General features: G+C 42.4%; 1 protein-coding gene across 5 annotated transcripts in view; it reads left to right on the forward strand.

Moving 5' to 3' along the window:
* Positions 1 to 21,220, forward strand: part of CAMKK1 (calcium/calmodulin dependent protein kinase kinase 1) — a 200,154-nt gene that overhangs the window by 23,024 nt on the left and 155,910 nt on the right. The window contains exon 1 of one of the 5 annotated variants that reach the window (XM_074974889.1): positions 9,108 to 9,199. The exons of the other annotated variants lie outside the window; for them this stretch is intronic. The gene's annotated coding sequence lies outside the window, so the exon portion shown is untranslated. Of the gene's footprint in view, positions 1 to 9,107; positions 9,200 to 21,220 lie in introns of those variants that run through there. 5 annotated transcript variants of the gene reach the window in all.

Consider the following 21,220-nt stretch of genomic DNA (forward strand, 5'->3'; position numbering starts at 1 on the left):
CCATCAAGCATTCTTACAACTACAGTACCCACCTGCTGAAGTGAAGAAACAAATTGACAGAGCCAGAAGAGTACGCAGAACTTACCTACTACAGGACAGGCCCAACAAAGATAATAACAGAATGTCACTAACCATCACCTTCAGCCCCCAACTAAAACCCCTCCAACGCATCATCAAGGATCTACAACCTATCCTGAAGGACGACCCATCACTCTCACAGATCTTGGGAGACAGGCCAGTCCTTGCTTACAGACAGCCCCCCAATCTGAAGCAAATACTCACCAGCAACCACACACCACACAACAAAAACACTAACCCAGGAACCTATCCTTGCAACAAAGCCTGTTGCCAACTGTGTCCATATATCTATTCAGGGGACACCATCATAGGGCCTAATCACATCAGCCACACTATCAGAGGCTCGTTCACCTGCACATCTACCAATGTGATATATGCCATCATGTGCCAGCAATGCCCCTCTGCCATGTACATTGGCCAAACTGGACAGACTCTACGTAAAAGAATAAATGGACACAAATCAGACGTCAAGAATTATAACATTCAAAAACCAGTCGGAGAACACTTTAGTCTCTTTGGTCACTCGATTACAGACTTAAAAGTGGCAATTCTTCAACGAAAAAAACGTCAAAAACAGACTCCAACAAGAGACTGCTGAATTGGAATTAATTTGCAAACTGGATACAATTAACTTAGGCTTGAATAAAGACTGGGAGTGGATGCGTCATTACACAAAGTAAAACTATTTCCCCATGTTTATTTCCCGCCTCCCTGCTGTTCCTCACACGTTCTTGTCAACTGCTGGAAATGGCCCACCTTGATTATCACTACAAAAGGTCCCCTCCTCCCATCTCTTCCTGGTAATAGCTCACCTTACCTGATCACTCTTGTTACAGTGTGTATGGTAACACCCATTGTTTCATGTTCTCTGTGTATATAAAATCTCCCCACTGTACTTTCCACTGAATGCATCCGATGAAGTGAGCTGTAGCTCACGAAAGCTTATGCTCAAATAAATTTGCCACAAGTACTCCTTTTCTTTTTGAGGGAGCTGAGCAGAGCAAGTCTCACCTCTGCACCCAGAGGCTGTGTTACCTGCTATTCATCCCCCTTGCACCCTCCCGGGGCTGGTCCGCAGAGCCTAGTACAGTAGGGGAGGCAGTGTAGCCTAGAGGATAAAGCACCAGACTGGGAGTCAGGGTTCTGTTCATGGCTCTATTCCTGGGTGACATTGGGCAACTCACTTCATCTCTCTGTGTCTGTTTCCCCATCTGTAAAATGGAGATAATGGAAAGCCTCCTTTGTAAAGCTCTTCGAGCAGTGCTGTATAAGGGCTACATATTATTATTTTATTACATATTAAATAAATTGGTTAGTCTCTAAGGTGCCACAAGTACTCCTTTTCTTTTTGCGAATACAGACTAACACGGCTGTTACTCTGAAACCTGTCATTATTATTATTGTTGTTGCTGACACCAGCAAAGAGCTAGATTGTGACCTTGGCTACAGTGTCGTGCAGACAAGTAAGGGGACGTAAGGAGGCCTCTTATTACCCTGTGAAGGCTAGAGTTATTTTGGGTAGCAGCAGTGGTGAAAGAAACTTCTGTTGGGCTGTGTCTCCCCCTTTGAAGCATGTGAGTGGGTGGAGTCTTGGTTCTGTCCTTCCCCATGATGTTGGCTAATGCAGCTGAGCTGGCATACTAAGGAAAATAATCCGAACCAATTACAGGGTTGGTGCACACTGCATTCCACCCTCCTCCCCATGTCACATCAAAGCAGTGGGGAAACTAGGGAGCAGAATGTGATTCTGAGTTGCAGTCCTGAGATTATGATGAGATTACTGATTCTGTGGATGAAGGGAAAGCAGTGGATGTATTGTTTCTTGACTTTAGCAAAGCTTTTGACACGGTCTCCCACAGTATTCTTGTCAGCAAGTTAAGGAAGTATGGGCTGGATGAATGTACTATAAGGTGGGTTGAAAGTTGGCTAGATTGTCGGGCTCAACGGGTAGTGATCAATGGCTCCATGTCTAGTTGGCAGCCGGTGTCAAGTGGAGTGCCCCAGGGGTTGGTCCTGGGGCTGGTTTTGTTCAATATCTTCATAAATGATCTGGAGGATGGTGTGGATTGCACTTTCAGCAAATTTGCGGATGATACTAAACTGGGAGGAGTGGTAGATACGCTGGAGGGCAGAGATAGGATACAGAGGGACCTAGACAAATTGGAGGATTGGGCCAAAAGAAACCTGATGAGGTTCAATAAGGATAAGTGCAGGGTCCTGCACTTAGGACGGAAGAACCCAATGCACAGCTACAGACTAGGGACCGAATGGCTAGGCAGCAGTTCTGCGGAAAAGGACCTAGGGGTTACAGTGGACGAGAAGCTGGATATGAGTCAGCAGTGTGCCCTTGTTGCCAAGAAGGCCAATGGCATTTTGGGATGTATAAGTAGGGGCATAGCGAGCAGATCGAGGGACGTGATCGTTCCCCTCTATTCGACATTGGTGAGGCCTCATCTGGAGTACTGTGTCCAGTTTTGGGCCCCACACTACAAGAAGGATGTGGATAAATTGGAGAGAGTCCAGCGAAGGGCAACAAAAATGATTAGGGGTCTGGAACACATGACTTATGAGGAGAAGCTGAGGGAACTGGGATTGTTTAGTCTGCGGAAGAGAAGAATGAGGGGGGATTTGATAGCTGCTTTCAACTACCTGAGAGGTGGTTCCAGAGAGGATGGTTCTAGACTATTCTCAGTGGTAGAAGAGGACAGGACAAGGAGTAATGGTCTCAAGTTGCAGTGGGGGAGGTTTAGGTTGGATATTAGGAAAAACTTTTTCACTAAGAGGGTGGTGAAACACTGGAATGCGTTACCTAGGGAGGTGGTAGAATCTCCTTCCTTAGAAGTTTTTAAGGTCAGGCTTGACAAAGCCTTGGCTGGGATGATTTAATTGGGGATTGGTCCTGCTTTGAGCAGGGGGTTGGACTAGATGACCTCCTGAGGTCCCTTCCAACCCTGATATTCTATGATTCTATGATTCCTGCTCCTCGTCTGCTCTGGGGACAGCGCACCAAAGTGCTGCCCCTTATTTGGGGTTTATGGCAAAGATGCAATCAAGCTCTAAAGGAGTTGGGCCCAAAGCCACAAAGGTATTTACACTCCTAACTTCCGCTGAATTCCTCTGTGGATCTGGGCCTTACTCATTTAGCTCTGGTGAGAGAAGCTCATGTTTTAGACCAAGCTTGGTCCCTGGTAATGACCCATGACATCAGTCATTGCACCTGCAAAATACCCTTGGAATGAAACCACGCATGTTTCTAGTCAGTCTGGGAGAAGTGGAACAGAAGTGGCAGCAGCTGTGTGGCCTTGTCTCTCTATAAAGCTGTGACATGGCCAAAGGAACTTACAGCGGGAGTCAGTGCTGCTGCTTTCAAGCTGAACACCCACTCTCTTGCCTTCTCTCCCTTTGGCAAGAGGACAGGTGCAGGGGCATGGCCAAGGATGTATTGATAGAAGGGCTGCACTGGGAGAAGGCCAGGCTGTGCATCACAATGGGCAATATCAGGATATCCTTCTGGTTAGAGGGCCAAGCCTGCACACCTCATCCTCTCTCCTCACACATTTCCTCTGTGATTTGGCGACTTCTCTTCCTCTTCCATCTCTGGCAAGCTTGTGCCCTATCCCTCCTGCTTCTGCCTGGTTTGCCACATGAACACAATACAAAAAATCTTTCTGCAGATGTTGACGGCCTAGTTCTTTCTCTCCCTGCTGGTCTTTAATGTAACTTGGCTCCCCAGAATAAGCATTGTGCATAAGGGGGTGCTCTTTTGTCTCTGTGATTGGGGGAAGTTGTAAGGAAAATGAGATATAATGTGGCAAATGACTCCTCTCCAGCTAATTAGAGACTTTGGCATCATGTTTTTGTTTTCCACTGGAGTACTTAAGCTGTATTTCTTCATGGACCTGTGGTGACGGTTACCCCACAGAGCCTACTTTCGGGGTTATCATATTTCTGAATACATAACCAACCACTTCAGTGATAATCTTGTTCCTGGGGAGCCAGGTCTCCGTGTGTTGGATCAGCACAGTACTCCTCACGCTGCCCATTAATGAGACTCCCGAACCAAGATCTGCCATACATTTTACCCTACATATATGCTTCAGGAGCAGCTCCCCCAAAGCCTGGAAAGCCTATCTAAGGACATTTTCTGGTTCCATTAACAGAATAAAAATATTGGGCCAGATTCTGTTGTCCACGCCTTTGCCTTTGCACTGCTCTGAATAAACTAAAGGAGCAGCTGCAACGAGAAACGAGATGCCGGTTTTTTACAGTCACTTTTCAGAGAAAATCACACTGCAAACTCCAGCAAAATCCATTAATCTAAACCTGGAAGGGGCTTGTTTCACAGCAAAGTTAACACAGCTGGCCAGGCAAAACCGGTTTAACAAGTAATCACATTAACAGAATGGGTGTCCCTGTTTAGTGCATATGACCACTAACCAAACTGAGGGAGATGTTTCCCTTGTGGGCTCACTAGTGCATTAGTTACATTAACAATAGCCTTGATTGTCCATGGTAGGCTCTCAGTAAAAGTCTCACCTGATTTGCGACAGACCTGACCTCCTTTTAGCATTGCAAATGGATCTCAGGTGCAGTTTAGGGGACGGAACCTGTTAGTCTTTGCCACAAATTATTTCCTATTAAAAAAAAAAATAATGGTCATGAGAAAAAATAATGCAGAAGAACAGTTATTTGGTGATTGTGTTTCCCAGGACCTCAAGCTTTCAACTTAGTTTTTGTTCCTTCCCCAAGATAAAGCAGTAGGGTCAGTGTAGGGTTGGATTTGTCTAGGGCCTGATCTACATCGCTCTGAACACCCAGAACTGCTCTAGCCTAGGTAACATGTTTTGTATAATTAATAACCTTTTTAGTTGAGATAGGCCCTAACAAAAGCCTTGGATCCAAACAAAGAGGAAGAGTAGTCTTATGTTTAAAGCACAGGACTGGAACCCAGAAGATCTGGGTTTAATTCTTGGCTCTGCCACGGACTCCCTGTATAACGTTAAGCAAATCACGCAGTGCCAGATTTTCAAAAGAGCTCAGGGTACTTACTGTTGCCAACTCTTGAAATTTTATTGCAAGTCATAATATTTGATGTTTCACTTAAAGCCCCAACTCCTGGACTCGTGGTTATTTTAGGAAAGAAGTAAGTTTCTTGTCCTCCTGGTTGCAGGAAAAAAAGCTTTGAAAGCATGAACCCTAAAGACTTAAAATATGGAAAGCAAATAAATATAAACCCATGTTTATTAATTTTTTTAAAACTCATGATTTTGGAAAGGTTGCCAATACTGATTTTGACCCTGAATAAGTGGTGAGATGTTCAAAAATGCTCAGTGTGGTGGGTGTTGACCTCTCAAAAATCAGTTGAATAAACCTTTAAGGTGGTGTTAAAATTATTGTTACACAACAGGGGCTCTTCTTCCCATATCGTTCTGGGCCTACTTATTTAGATTCCTAAATGGGAACTGAGCTCTCTGGAAAATCTGGCCCAAATTGTGGGTGCTGAGAACTTTAGGAAATTCTGCCCTTAATATTTCTGTGCCTCAGTTTCCAATCTTTTGTTTGTTTGTTGTGTCCGTTTCTTTATCTGGCTTATCTATTTAGATTGTAGGCTCTTTGGGGCAGAGAGCGTCTCTTACTATGTGGTTGTACAGCCCCTAGCACAATGAGCTAGTGTGAGTAATGTGTTAGTTGGGGTCTTTAAGTGTAGTTGTAATATAAATAATAACAAATTTTGAAGTCCTGGGCCAGACTCTTTTATTCCTCTGCTCTCACCAAGAAAATTAGGAAGCCTAACTGTGATATGAATAAAAGAAGGGGAGAGAAGCACCAAATGAAATGTAAACTATCAACGGAGTTCTGTTGGAGCTTCAGGTCTGACCCTGTCAAATCACAGCAGCATTGCTCTCTTAGTAATTTGTTGCCACTGTAACCAGCAATTACAAGCCACCAAGAGAACAGACTGACTGATTTCTCTAAATCCTGATGATATAGTCTAAGCTGGTGCTGCATGAGCAAATTGAAACGGGTGATTTCTTTTTTCTCCTCCTCTCCTGCTATTTTAGTGAACAGGTAATGTTTCTCGCAGCTTCCCATTAATTGCTCCTTTCAGCATCTGCTGGTGCACAGAGCGGCAAAATGAATGGTCATTTTCTATCCCCTTTGATACAGTATTTTCAGAAATATATGATTATCAGAACTAAGTAGATTCATGGAGAGATCCTGGAAGTAGATGTGTGGGCAGTAAATTTCCCACATATATTTGCCAAGGGTGCCTGAAATTATCTGCTAAACCAGCTGGATGAGGAGCATGAGGAAGGAAAGTAAAATAGTTAGAGAAGTGAGAAATAGTGTCTAGTAAATATGGGCCAGATCCTGGTCCTGTTGAAGTCAATGGCAAAAAGCTCATGGACGTCAATAGCAGCAGGATCAGGTCACAGGTCAGTGGGAGTTTGTTCGGAAACATGTGATGGGCAGATAATCCCCCTTGTTGTCTCTAACAAGGACTGAATTTACTTAGCTGTTCTGGAGTGTGAAGAAATGCATGTTTTTCCTATAGAGAAAGAACATAACCTGCTCCTGCTCCCACTGATGTCAATGGAGAGTTTTAATCTTGATTTCAGTGCAAAGATCAGCTGCATCACAGACATTCTACATTTAGGTATAAAAAGCAGGAGGGGTGCTTTATTCAGAAGACCCATCTCTAGGGTCTTTGGTATAGATGGCATCTGTAGACTTTGAGTCAATGCAAACGTCTTGGTGTTAAATCCAGTTTTCCATTCCTCTGCAGATTACAAACTGAAAGACCAGGTATACAAAATATGTGGTGCAAATTACCACTCCACCTTTACGTTTCACTCCCCATCCCTGTCTATTAGCATGTTCAATTAGCATGTGGAGCTATCAATGGAGCTGTGGGGTCTCATAAATATACCAGAGGACTGGTAGTCACACCTCCTGCTTTCTTTTCCCTGTAGTTGTGTGACCTTATGGCCTGATTTTCAAAGGTGCAAATCACCTACATTTTCCATTAACCTCAGTGCGAGCTGGGGTTCATCAGCACCTCCGAAACTCAGGCCACGAATCTCTCCGTGCCTCAGTTTCCTCATCTGTGAAATCAGGATAATGATAGCTACTTCCCGGGGACAACATAAAGCTTGTAAAGGGCTTTGAGTTCCTGGATAAAGTGTAATAGGAGAGAAAAGGATGATTGAACAGCACTTCATAGAGCAATTTTCATCTTCAAAGCCTAATGCAAACCTTTACTACTTGTCCTTTCCATTTCTGATTAACATGAGAGAGTTTATTGGACCAATTTGTAGGGTATGAATGGACATGGGTTTTAAAATCTGGTGCTGTATTTATTTATTTATTTATTATTTTGATTGGCACACCCACTAAAAGAGCACCTCTTCATAACCTGTAGAAGACCTTGACATAACTTTAAAAATACAGCAGAACTAACACCCAAACTTAACTGAACAGTAGCAGTGCAATTCAGTATAGCTAAGCCCCTTTGTTTTCAGTTTAAACCAATTTTTACCGAAAAATTCCTGGGTTTTACAAAAAGTATTATTTATTTTTTTCTGATTTTCAATCTACTTTTGTATCATTCTAATATATAAAAATTAACTTGTTTTATTAGGAAAATACAATACATTGCATGAGATATACATAGTACGATAATACATTAGTCTGTGTGTGTATGCAAAGCTGCCTGTTGAAGGAAGACCATATATTAGTCTAGAAGATAGACGCAATAAACAAACAGGAGCGCACACAAGCTCTGAAGTGCATGCGCATCTGAATGTACTGATGAATCTCACGCCTTCCAGGTACACATTTCAAGCTGTTAGAAGATAACTTTTAAAGATTTGACACACTAAAATGGGAAGAAAATGAAAATCTGTATCAGATTATGTTCCAGAACACAAGGAAGCATTCGAAAGTTTTTAAAAAATTCTAAAAGTTTAAAAAAACAAAAGCAGAAGTTGAGTGTATGCGCTGCAAATGGTGTGGCCCAATTATTAAAGGTAAATATTTATAGGTTAATAGTTCTAAGTTTACAACAGTAAACTGTTTTTTCAAATGAAAAGTTTTATCTCGGGATTAGAGAGAGAGTGTTTTCTTAAACTCAAAGGTGGTGTGTTTTCAGTTCGGTTTTAATTCTGCAGCAAACCAAACTGATGAACAGAATTCAAAGCATTAATCTACTGAATACTTTCCCCCCGTCTTTCCGTCCACCAAAATAAACCCAGATGTTTACCCAGAAAAATTGTTAATAGTTTTATGCACTGATTTTCACCTCTTCTGGTGTTGTGGTAATAAACACTGATAAATTCCTGGGAAAAATTAAAATAAAAACTGAAAATCAAGGGCACTAAGTATCGCCTACTACCAGCAAACTTCACCACTCAGGCTGTCAAATAACCCCTCTCTCCCCCATTTTCAAATGCCTGAGAAAAATACATAATTTTTATACATCCAGTACAAATTGTGCTATCACATTTGCAATATATCAGAGGGCACAGGAGCCCTATATATCAACTTTAACAATTCATAGGCAAGGAGGGATTACAATGCTGCTTCCAGCTCCAAGTTGTGATCATGCCATAAACGGCTTTCATAATTTAGTGCAGCAACAGAACCCCAAAATGGTATCATTGTGCTAGGTGCTGTACACCCATAAGGTAAAATAGAGTCCATGCCCCAAAGAACTTTCAATGTAAAGACAGGACAGGTGAAGCGTGTGAGAGAGTATGTTATCCCCATCGGGAATTTACCCTAGATCTCCTAAATTCCAGTCCGGTGCCTTAACCACAAGACCATTCTCCCCCTTTTAAAGTGCTGTTAATGTAGGAGGAAGTGAAAAGATTCAGTCTCATCCCCCCACTCCCACCCCGCTCTCTCGAGGGGAAAAAAATGAGATCAGATCTTGCAGTTTTCAACCATGCAGAACTCCCATTGAGTAATAAATAACTTGCAGCTTCTTCTTGGCATGATGGTCCCTATTTTATTCCAATGCAGGTTACCCATGTGCATCATGTGTCCAGAGCCAGATAATTTGAAAGTAGTGTGCAGCATTTATATAACATCTTATCATCATCCATAGATCTCAAAGCAGGCAAGTACTGTCGTCTTCATTTTACAGGTGGAGGAAATGGACGTGCAAAGAGGTTAATATGATTTGGCCACTGTCATACAGCTAGTGAGTGTTAGAATGGGGGAAAGAACCCAGTTGTGGTGTGCATTATTCACAGAGGTCATTGCAAGTTCTGAATGTATAAAGACCAGGTAATTACTGCACGTTTTTGACTAATGGATAATAAAAAGGGAAATTACAGAAAAAATCAAAACACTAGAACAGATTTAGTAACTGGGAAGAATAATTCTGAAGTATTTTAGAATATTAACTAATGGATGAATGCATTTACTTAACATAATGAAGTGGGTCTGCTGGGTTTTTTTTAATCAAACAGATGGGTAAAAGATTACGAACAAAAATGAGATCTGAATACAATGAATGCATTTAATTACTGAAAAAGACAAGAAGAGGGTTTGTTTTTAAACTCAAGGAGTGAGCTAAAGGATTTTTCTACACTGTACATTCAGAAAGTCTCAAATATTGTTTTCCTTAAATCCAGGTTATTACTGTTTTAATGGTTTGTGGGTGTTTTGGCACAAATGTTGGAACCATGTCTGAAGTTAGCAGGATATCTGCCACAATGCAAGGAAAGATTATTTGGTTAGTGATGTCTGAATGGCCAAAGGAATATGAGGGAAGCTGTTCTTTGAGCTGGAAGCTGTGACCAATGGACTCCTTTGTGTTGTGTTGAATTTCTCAAGGGAAAAAATTGTTGGTGGTAGTAAAATTTAGCACACATACCGTGCTCTTAGCCACTTTTGTGAAACATACTGGGATCTATGGATTACATATAATTTCCCTTTTATAGATGGGAAAACTGAGGCAATGACTCATCTGAGTAAATTCCTGAGTCAATCGGTAATGAGGAATACACTCCATAGTCCAATGCCATATCCCTTGAACCATGCCTTATTAAATTAGCTTCTCTCCTAGTGTTATGAACCACATCTATACAATATGTTTCTACTCCAGCTTTTTATTGTGAGATGTGATTTTGATCTACATACCCCTGGGAGGTGTGGGCAATTGAGGGTTCTAAAGCACTTTTATTGCTTGTCAAGGTGGTTCTATCTTTGCAGGTTGCTAAGAATCCTGTTGTAAAACCCCTTCTAATTACCATTTGGCTTGTTTTCCAGATCAATTCAGTAATGGCTTATAGTAGCTGATACTTTACCAGTTCCTAACGTTACCAGATTAATGGTTTATGCCACTTGAAAGCTTGGAATGCCAGATTTCCCACTGAAACTAGTTATTGCTGCTATCATATTGAACTTCTTACATGAAGGTGCTTTTCCTTTTTGTTGTCTGTCATTCCCTGTCCAACTTGAATGGATGCATCCTGAGGATTATCCCATTCCATCGGGGACATCGCCCAAGCCAGCTATACCCACTAGAAAGATAACATGTAGCTCTTCGGGCTAAGGCATGGAGAATTGAGGTTTCAGCTCTAATCCTTTGTGAAAGGCCACCATTCTTTCCCTTTTAATCACTCCCTCCTCTCCAAGTGAAGATCAGTGCTTCTGCCCGTGCCTGATGGACCATGCCTGCAGTCACTTAGCAGAGAGTTTGCAGGCCCAGATATGCTATGCTATGCTCCGCATTTGGCCAACGAGCAAAGGACTGAAATCATGCCGCGTAAAAGGTAGGCCTTGCTGCAGGGCCAGCCTCAAATCTCTTTCCTGTTGGCAATCATTAAAATATGATATAGATTATCTCACCTTTGCCAAAATCAAAAGAATAGTGTGGTAGAGACACCCAGGTTTTTTTAGTTTTGCTATTGTCCCCACAAAGAGGGGCCTCCAGAAGGGGACCATGAGAAACCCCTTTATTAGGTGAAATCTGAGAATGTCATTTGATGAGTCCCAGGATAAAAGCACTGACACAGGGCAGAATGATCAAACCCATCTACATGCTTCAGATCATTAAAGTGGCCAGTGTGTGTGATGGGAGGAGGGCTGAAGCAACGTAAATACAGCAAGGACCTGTTTTTAATCTCCAGCCAAAAGCGCAGATCAACAAAGCTGAAAGATAGGGAATTTATCTAGGCCTGAGGCAGGAGTGGGAAAGTGAAAGTAAATCTCATTCCCATTGATAAAAGGCTTTGTGTTTGCCTTCATCTCTGTGTGCCAAGTGAGGCCAAGCTGCTTTTGCCATTTTTTAAATTAATTCTCCCTTTCATTGCACTTATCTCATTCTCCAAGCACACTGAATAATTAACAAAACATAAATTTTATCACAACAAATTCAGTGCTTCTCAGGTCCTCGTCTGTACTTGGTAGGGTGACCAGATAGCAAGTATGAAAAATCGGGATGCGGTGGGGGAAAAAGGGGGCCTATATAAGACAAAGCCCAAATATCAGAACTGTCCCTATAAAATTGGGACATCTGGTCACCCTAGTACTTGGGATTAGCCCTGACTCAACCGTTGGTAGCCAGCAACCAGTGGAACTGCACAGGTGCAAACCTGAAGTGTACAAAATCTGTCCTTTACACCAGCTGAGTTTACACAAATTTCAATAAACTCCATTGGTGCAAATTGGAGCTTTCCTTGTCTACACTTGCGGTTTGGACTGGTGCAGCTACACTAGTTATTGGCCACCATTGGCTGAATCCCAAGAATTGACCAATAGATACAAACATTTGCTGCATGGACTGGGGAATATCACAGCTTTGGGGAAAACATCCTTATTTTATAGCATACTACAATATCTTGAAATAATGGTCCAAACCACTACAGTTTATAGTAGCCAGACTGAAGGGATTGGAATTATTGCTTTAGAATACTGTAGAATTTTATTTTACATGAGGATTGACTGGTCCACCACATATTTACATTAACTCCTGTGAGTTTATAGTATAGCCATTGAGTGTTGCTATTTACACTGCTTACCTTTATTAGAGGAACTTGGTGTTAATTAATAACATTGCCCTCCAGAGCAGGACATACCCAGCCACACGGTTAGAATGTTAAGGCTCCAGGGGTATATGTAGTCTTCCAGACAACCATGTTTTTGAGGTTTGCCAGCTCATGGGATTTCTGCTCAGCCCTACTTTACAGGCTGAACACAATATTTTTATATTTAAAGAGCACCAAGTATATAATTATAATAATTAATTAATGCCTTGTAGCAAAAGAGTGCTTCAGTACTTTTTCCTCAATACTCAGTTCTTTATTCTTTGTAGGTGTTGTCTTACAGTCTAGGAGAATCCCTTTTTTAGTTTCGTATTTAAATTAGTTATGATATCCTTCAGTTTATTTCAGTACATGGAGTCTCATGTTTAACTTGAAGCACATAAGTAAGTTGACCCCATTGAAGATAGTGCTGTATTGCAGCCTTTAAGTTAACCGTACGTTGTTTATTTCTTTGGCTGTATTGGGACCCTAGATTCTACAGGTTTTGTCCCCTTTCTTTTACATGCGAGATATAATAAATAAAAAGCATTTGGGATACAGTAGCTTGGTTATCTGTGGCTATAACAGGGCAAATAATTTGTAATGAAGAATTTTACTGAATATTCCCGAAATTGTCTGTGACCAGATAGGGATTTTTGCTGATTTAGAAATGATTTGCCAAATAACTTATTTGAATAATTTTTTCACCTGTAGCTTGTTTAAAATCTTAGGTCATGTCTACACTACCACTTATGTCGGAAAAACTTATGTCATTCAGGAGTGTGAAAAAACACACACACCCCCGAGCTACATAAATTTCACTGGCATAAGTGGTAGTGTTCACAGCGCTATGTTGGTGAGAGAGCTTCTCCTGCCGATATAGCTACCACTGCTCATTGGAGGTGGTTTAATTATGTCAACGGGAGAGCTCTCTCCCATTGGCATAGAGCGACTACACGAGAGATCATACAGCGGTGCAGGTGCATCAACGCAGCTGTGCCGCTGTAAAATCTCTAGTGTAGACATAGCCTTAGAGACAGATTTCCAGTACGAATACTCATGTTTGCAAATTTTAAAATGTGCTTTATATGACTATTACCTACCGTTTCCTTAATTTCATGGTTATCATGCAACTCCCCCAGTCTTGTAACCTCCCCACAGTTACTCAAGAGAGGAGAGAGTTGGGCCCTATGTATTAGTATTAATGGCGCTTATGAAGTTAGAAGAATACAGCAGCTGGGCTAATAGCAGAGTGTTTTTTACTGAGTGTCTAAACAAGATGCAAAACGTTACACTCTGTGTAATTGTGTATCTAATCTTGTCTAAGAAAATCCTTATAATGGGAATGAGATCCTATTCAAACTGCTGATTAATCAGCATCTGCTTGGATGGCTGGACATTAGAATAGCAGGCAATCATTAGACAGATTCAGCAAAGTAAGCAGAGTGACAGTCCTCTTTCACAAGCAAAGACACTTCAGAATCGTGGTTGCTTTCAGAGTCCTCTTTTTGGCCCAGGAAGTGCAGGTGAAGTCAGTTGTTACCATAGCAGTTCCCCACACCCACAATATTTCTGCCTCTTGTTATTGACCACTTGAGGCAGGTGATGGGTGTTCATGAAGGTGCACTGTGCTGTCAGTTTCTTCTGCAAGCATGCGCCACTCTGTTGGAAGTTCTGAGAGAGAGGCATTTGCTGACTGGGTATAACCAAGATGGAGACAGAATGAAAAGGGATTGTACTCCATGATAAATCTATGCTAATTGATGCTACCTGAAGTTTTGGCCCTTCATTTTTATTTTTCACACCACTTAACTTAGGTTATTGGATTCTGACTGGTTAGTGACCATTAATTAGTACGAGCCATCTAGCTGAGGTCACGTTGCTGTGTGGCATGTTGCTTAGTACTTCATTTTCTTCCAGCCATTTCCCTCTTCTCCCCGGCAATCAACACCAGTAATAGCTGGAAGGTTATTCTGTGGCAATGGGAGAATTTCATTCTCAAGGGCCATAGTGGGAGCAGCAACTTCTTGTCTGTTTGTTTTTCTATTTCATTTTTAAGAATTTTATAAATAATTTACATCTAAACTCTGCCTCCTCCTCCTCCTCCTCATTTATTATTACAGTTGGCCCTAACTGAAATTATAGCCCCATAATACTAGTCCATGTAAAGACACAGTCCTTTCCTTGAAGAGTACACTCTGCATAAAAAAGACGGACAAAGAAAGTATTATTTTTTCTTATTTTGCAGATTAGGATCTGAGACACACACACACACACACACACACACACACACACACACACACACACACACACACACACACACACACACACACACACACACACACACACACACACACACACACAATTAAGTGACTTGCCCAAGGTCACACAGAGAGTCTGTGGCAGAGCCTGCAGTTGAGCCCAGATCTCCTGAGACCCAGTTCTGTGCTTTAATCCCAAAGGCATCCTTCCTCTCTGTGAAATACAGCAGATAGTCCACAATACGTTACAATATGTCCCCCTGGCTTTTACGTTGCCAAGCTTCATCTGGAAAGCATGCTCTTCCAGCTTCTTGACTGACTTATTCTAGTATTTTAACATTTACTTGAATTATATAACAGCCAAACAATCTGTTTTGTGAGTTTAATATAAACCTAATTCCAGTGAGTCACATGTTGTGCTTGCAATGGTGCAAAGTTAATGAGTCAGGGGAGCGAAGGTGATTCTTTCTAGGTTTCTGCATGGAAATCTCTTGTGGCCTGAAATATCTCTGATGCCTCATAGTCAAGTAAAGCTGCCAGTTTTCCTCCCCCAGTCATTTTCCATCACTGGGGACTTGTTCTGAAACTTTGAAAGAGCAACTGATGCGTCACATCAGCTCTCATTCTTCAATACCATCAAGCCCAGTGTCTTCATTAAAGTGCTTTATATGCCACAAACGTCTGTAGCCATCTCCAAAAGAGGTGTGCACGGTTGTCCCAAATTCTCTATGATCTTGGCCATTATTTAAGTGTTTTGCAGGGCAGAGGAACGGGGAGGATGTTGGGGAGGGGCGGTGAGGAGGGAGGAAAGAATTATAATGGCCACACAAATCAAAAATCACAGCCTGATTCTTCTCCTGTAGAAACATGCCTTTTCTAAATAATCAAAAAGTGCAACATCCACTTAATGTAAAAACTTGGGCATAAATCTTAGGGGCCAAATCCTCAGCTTGTGTAAATCAGCATAACTCCACTGAAGTCAATAGAGCTATGCCAGTTTACACCAGCTGATGCTCTCGTCTCTTCTTAATGTCAAAGTGAATATCTCTAGATGTTCTTTCATGTGTACTGAATTCTAGTATGCAGAATGGCCCTCTGTTTTAGCTCACAAATGTAGGTGCTGTCTGCATGTACATGGCATAGTTCCAAGTATGACCGACAGCTGTCCTGAGATAAGAGGAGTGAGAACAGCTGAGGGAAGCTGACTGAGTAGCTGACCACAGGTGCAGCCAGCTCAATCAGGGCCCAGCTGGCCCTGATAAGAGGGCTGTGAGGGAGGAGCTGGGTCAGTCTCACTCCAGCTTTGGAGTGGGAAGGACCTAGCTGCCTGGGAGCAGGGTACCAGAAGCAGAGTAGTGCTGGGGAAGGGCAAGAGGAGCTGGGGAGCTCCAGACTGGCAACTCCCCAGGCTGAGGCTTTCTGTAAGGCCTAAGGAGGTACTGGGGCTGCAGAGGTGCAGCCCGGGGATAGGCAGAGGCAGCTGGTCCAACCCACTTACTTGTGATGAGTGGCCATTACACTGTTTAGCTAACCCAGCGTGTCTCTTGTTTGCAACTTGCCTATTTGGATCATTATCTTCAGAATGGGAGAGAAGTGCTGGCTTATGATACCCAGTCCTGCACTAATTTTAAAAGCATGCAGAGCACTTATAAATTATTTTCATCTCAAGATAGCCTAATTTCCATTGTTTCACTCCACCCTTCCTTACAGCCTTGTGTCTACCATCCCTGTAAAAAGAAAAGGAGGACTTGTGGCACCTTAGAGACTAACCAATTTATTTGAGCGTAAGCTTTCGTGAGCTTCATCGGATGACTTCATCGGATGCATACTGTGGAAAGCGTAGAAGATCTTTTTATACACACAGGAAGATCTTCTACACTTTCCACAGTATGCATCCGATGAAGTGAGCTGTAGCTCACGAAAGCTTACGCTCAAATAAATTGGTTAGTCTCTAAGGTGCCACAAGTACTCCTTTTCTTTTTGCGAATACAGACTAACACGGCTGTTACTCTGAAACCATCCCTGTAAAGATTTTCTGATCAAGTTCTACTCCCTTTTAGAAATTGAGGTGCTCACGTTAGATTCTTTGTTTCTCTTTTTGATGCTTCACAGATTCAGTCACCACGAGCCGAGTTGCTGGCTTACTAGCACACTCTGTGGCTGTAGGCAGCTGGGCAGGCCTGACCCTTCAGTGATCTTTTCCATTCACACTGAGCCTATTGTTGAGAGATGCCAGTGGTGCAACCTAGAAGCTTGGAAAAAACCCACAGGTCTGGAATTTCTGAGCCTTGTGTGTTCAGGGCTTTGCAAGTATTTCTAACCACACCCAAGCGGAGTTTCTTGATGAGTAAAAGGGAAAATGTTAGTTTCTCCTGCAGTTGAGACATTTACAAGCAAATACTAAACTTGAACTTCTTCTGCTTGCACCAATGAATACATGAAGTCCCGCTCAAGAAGGCGAGGCAGCCGGGGAGTGAAATTCATCTGGGGAATCAGTACACTGGAGCAGTAACAAAAACAAACAGAATATCCATGTTGAAAAAGTGGAGTTTAAAAAGGGTTGCTTATAATCAAAATGATGCTATGGTAACTCTGGGAAGAGAATGTTTGATTTACAATTGATGGTATATTTAGAAAGGCTGCAGTAGATGCTGAGGACTGTTTTGTGGTTGTTAGTTCCAATAATGTCTCACATGAATAGATAGCTGCTTATGGTCTTATCTCTGTGTTAAACACTCAGACAAAGAATTTTGTATCTAGGGCCCAGTCCAACTTGTATTAAAGCTTGTGGACAGACACCAATGACTTTATTTGGACCATTTTTTTCCCTAAAGAGTGCAGGGGTGAGGGGGGTTTCAAGAGCTCAGCACCCACATTTGGGGTCAGATTTTTCAGCCACTCCAATTGTGATACCTGTGGCTAGCTTTTCAAAAGAGCTTGGCATCCAAGATGCACTTAACATGCTGAACTCTTTTAAAAAGCTGGCCCCAATTGCAGGTGCTGATCCCTTCTGAAGTCCTTAGTATCTGCATCTGCTGGAACTCAATAATAGAAGTAGGGGGTGCCAAATTACCTGGCTGTCCTTTGACTAGCTCTGTGTCCCAGGAGAGCTCTCTGGTTGAGGTATACTTGCATATCTACCTGGCCTGTGTAATTATCGTTTCATCTCAACCCCAGTGGTGCTCTCAGAGGCTGATGGCCATGGTCACGCATCAGTGTTGCTAGAGGAATTCTGCATGGGAGTCTTCATAGACAGCCTTTGTGAACACAGCTGAGATAAACGCTTTTCAGAACTAAATGCAGTAACAGGTAATCCCTCAGAGCAGTCACCTGGGTCCTGCACGATGAACAGAGGCTTTGCTGCTTTGATTAACAGCACTGGCAAGAACATTAATTTACTTTTTCTTTGGAAACAAGAAGTATCTATCAAGAAGAAGTTAAGGGATTAAGTACCAGCTGGAATATTGAGATGGGTTTCTTGACCCAATATGTAGATATAAAATCTAGATCAATAATGTGCTCAGTATTTATTAGTAAATATGCACTAATTCTGTCACTCTAGGGACGAGATTCACTGTAGTGGAGAGGGTCAACACAAAGCCTATGCAATGCTTAAGACCCACTTACACCCTATTTTTGAGGATTTCAGTGATCTATAGGTCTCATACTGGTCGTCTGCACTGGGGTGAAATTCACTCTGGGCATATGCTGAGCTTGCTATATTAACAACTGACAAATTATCAAACAGCCGTTAAAGGACAGATGACAATTTTTAAAGCCTCAGCAAGACTCAAAATACCCTGATTCTCTCCTCCCCAGCAAAAGCCTAAGCAAATAAGAGCACCTTGCTGGGCCAGTGTTGTCAACTCTTGCAATTTTATTTTATCTTATATTTTTTTAAGCCAACCTCATGATTTTGGGGGGCCTGAATCCTGATTGTTTGAACGTTTGTTGTTGGCAGTACTGCTCTGCTCCCTCATTATCAACAAACATAGACGCTGAGTGTTGGAGCAGTGGGAAAAGTGACCCTTTCACTGGCAGCACCTTGATGTTTAACTCAGAGGACTGTTAATTCAAGCAGCAGAGCTGATCTCCGTGTCCTGGGTATAAAATGTAAAGGGAGACGTGGTCTCTCGATAGGCAGATCCCACACTATTAAATACATTAAAACTACTCCTTTGAACTGCACCTGTAAATGAACTGGTATTCAGTGCAGGTGTCATGCTCTGTGCAAGAAGCACTGCTGAGTAAGGGCAAGGTTCTGATACCTTTACTCATGCTTAGTAGCACTTTACCTCACAAGTAGTCCCATGGGTAAGACTTTGGTAAGGTTCTGTTCAATATAAGTAAAGATATCAAGTGAACAACCACCTTAAGTGTTGAAACAATACAAGAAACAAACCCACCCTCCCCAATTCACTAGTTTCCATCGAATCTCAAACAAATATTTTAGGATTTTTTCTATCTTCCATCTAGCTATAAAACAGTCAGTAAAATACAAAGAAAAAGTCACTTGACAGACTTATACATTTTATATCCAGTGCAGCTTTTAATACTTGAAATACTTTCAAAAGCCTGTTTAATTCACAGCTCATGTTTTTCCTGTTGAATTTCCTATCCTAAGTAAATAGCATATGGCAAAACATTTCAAAGCACACTTTGCTTGTTTGACACTTATGGCCAACATTTTGGAAACAACCAAACACTTGAAATTATATATATTTATAACTGTAACTGATTATTAATTTTATTATTTATTATTTATTATTATTTGAAACATTTTCCTTGCAGTTGTCACTTTCCAAACTCTGTACAAAGCCGCGCTCCAGCAATGTATATACTGGCGATTGTCCAGGTTAAACATTTGAGAAGATGAAAGTACTGGTCATTCTTTAAAGGAAGCTCAGGGCTTCAGCTATGGAAAATAGTGATGTTGCACTTCGCTTTCAAACACCAGTGGAAGATAGTGAGACCTCAAAGCAGACTACAATACTAATATTAACAATACTTCTCTGTCACCTTCCTGACAAGGATCTCAAGGGACTTGAGCTTCACAACACCTATGGATTAGGGAGTTATTAGCCCCATTTTACAGAGAGAGAAATTGAGGAATTAAGAGATTTGTAACATATCCAAATTAACACTTCAGATTGGTAACTGAGTCAGGAATAAAAAGAAAAGGAATACTAGTGGCACCTTAGAGACTAACCAATTTATTTGAGCATAAGCTTTCGTGAGCTACAGCTCACTTCATATTTTCCACTGAATGCATCCGATGAAGTGAGCTGTAGCTCACGAAAGCTTATGCTCAAATAAATTGGTTAGTCTCTAAGCCCTGGTCTACACTAGGACTTTAGGTCGAATTTAGCAGCGTTAAATTAATGTAAACCTGCACCAGTCCATACGATGAAGCCCTTTATTTCGACTTAAAGGGCTCTTAAAATTGATTTCCTTACTCCACCCCGACAAGTGGATTAGCGCTTAAATCGGCCTTGCCGGGTCGAATTTGGGGTACTGTGGACACAATTCAACGGTATTGGCCTCCGGGAGCTATCCCAGAGTGCTCCATTGTGACTGCTCTGGACAGCACTCTCAACTCAGATGCACGATTGTTTGCCGTTGCTCTGACGCAGGGAGGGGCGACTGACGACACAGCTTACAGGGTTGGCTTACAGAGAGGTAAAATCAACAAAGGGGGTGGCTTTACATCAAGGAGTATTTCAGGCAGGACTTCACGGATGGTTCCAATAAGAAATGGTGCACCTAAGTTATTGTTCTTATTGGAACAAGGAGGTTAGTCTGGCCTCTGATTGATACATGGCTAGATTTACCTCGCTGCACCTTCTCTGTGAGTGACTGCAGTGTGACCTAGAGGAATGAGTCCCCTAGACAGGAGGCGGCGGGGGGGGGGGTGCGGTTTGCAAATGAGTACAAAACAGATCTGGTCTATTTCTTGTTTTGATACACTCCATCTATCTTTTACATCTTTGGCTGGCAGCAGACGGTGCAGAAGGACTGCGTGCCATCCACATCTCATGGCTGCTCAGCAGAAGATGGTACAATAGGACTGCTAGCCATCCTCATCTCTTGCCTGCCCGGCAGAAGGTGATGCAATAGGACTGCTAGCAATCCGTATCGCCTGCCTGGTCACCATAAGATGGTTCAATAGGACTGACTGCAGGACTAAAGAGAATGACCTGATCAAGTCACTCCAAATTTAGTCCCTGCGCCCATGTCTGCCCAGGCGCTCCTGATCGACCTCACACAGGCGACCAGGAGCATCTCGGACATGATGATGACGGCTACCAGTCTGCTGCACTGTCTGCTGCCACAAGGCAATGGGTTGCTGCTTCTGTGTAGCAATGCCGTACCGCGTCTGCCAGCACCCAGGAGACATACGGTGACAGTGAGCTGAGCGGGCTCCATGCTTGCCATGGTATGGCGTCTGCACAGGTAACTCAGGAAAAAAGGCGCGAAACGATTGTCTGCCCTTGCTTTCACGGAGGGAGGGAGGGAACGGGGGCCTGACGATATGTACCCAGAACCACCCGCAACAATGTTTTAGCCTCATCAGGCATTGGGATCTCAACCCAGAATTCGAATGGGCAGCGGAGACTGCGGGAACTGTGGGATAGTTACCCACAGTGCAACACTCCGGAATTCGACTCTAGCCTCGGTACTGTGGAAGCACTCCGCCGAGTTAATGCACTTAATGCACTTAGAGCATTTTCTATGGGGACACACATACTCGAATATATAAAACCAATTTCTAAAAAACCGACTTCTATAAATTCGACCTAATTTCGTAGTGTAGACATACCCTAAGGTGCCACTAGTACTCCTTTT

This window comes from Natator depressus, chromosome 17, assembly GCF_965152275.1.
Source record: "Natator depressus isolate rNatDep1 chromosome 17, rNatDep2.hap1, whole genome shotgun sequence".
In the NCBI taxonomy this organism is placed as follows: Eukaryota; Metazoa; Chordata; order Testudines; family Cheloniidae; genus Natator; species Natator depressus.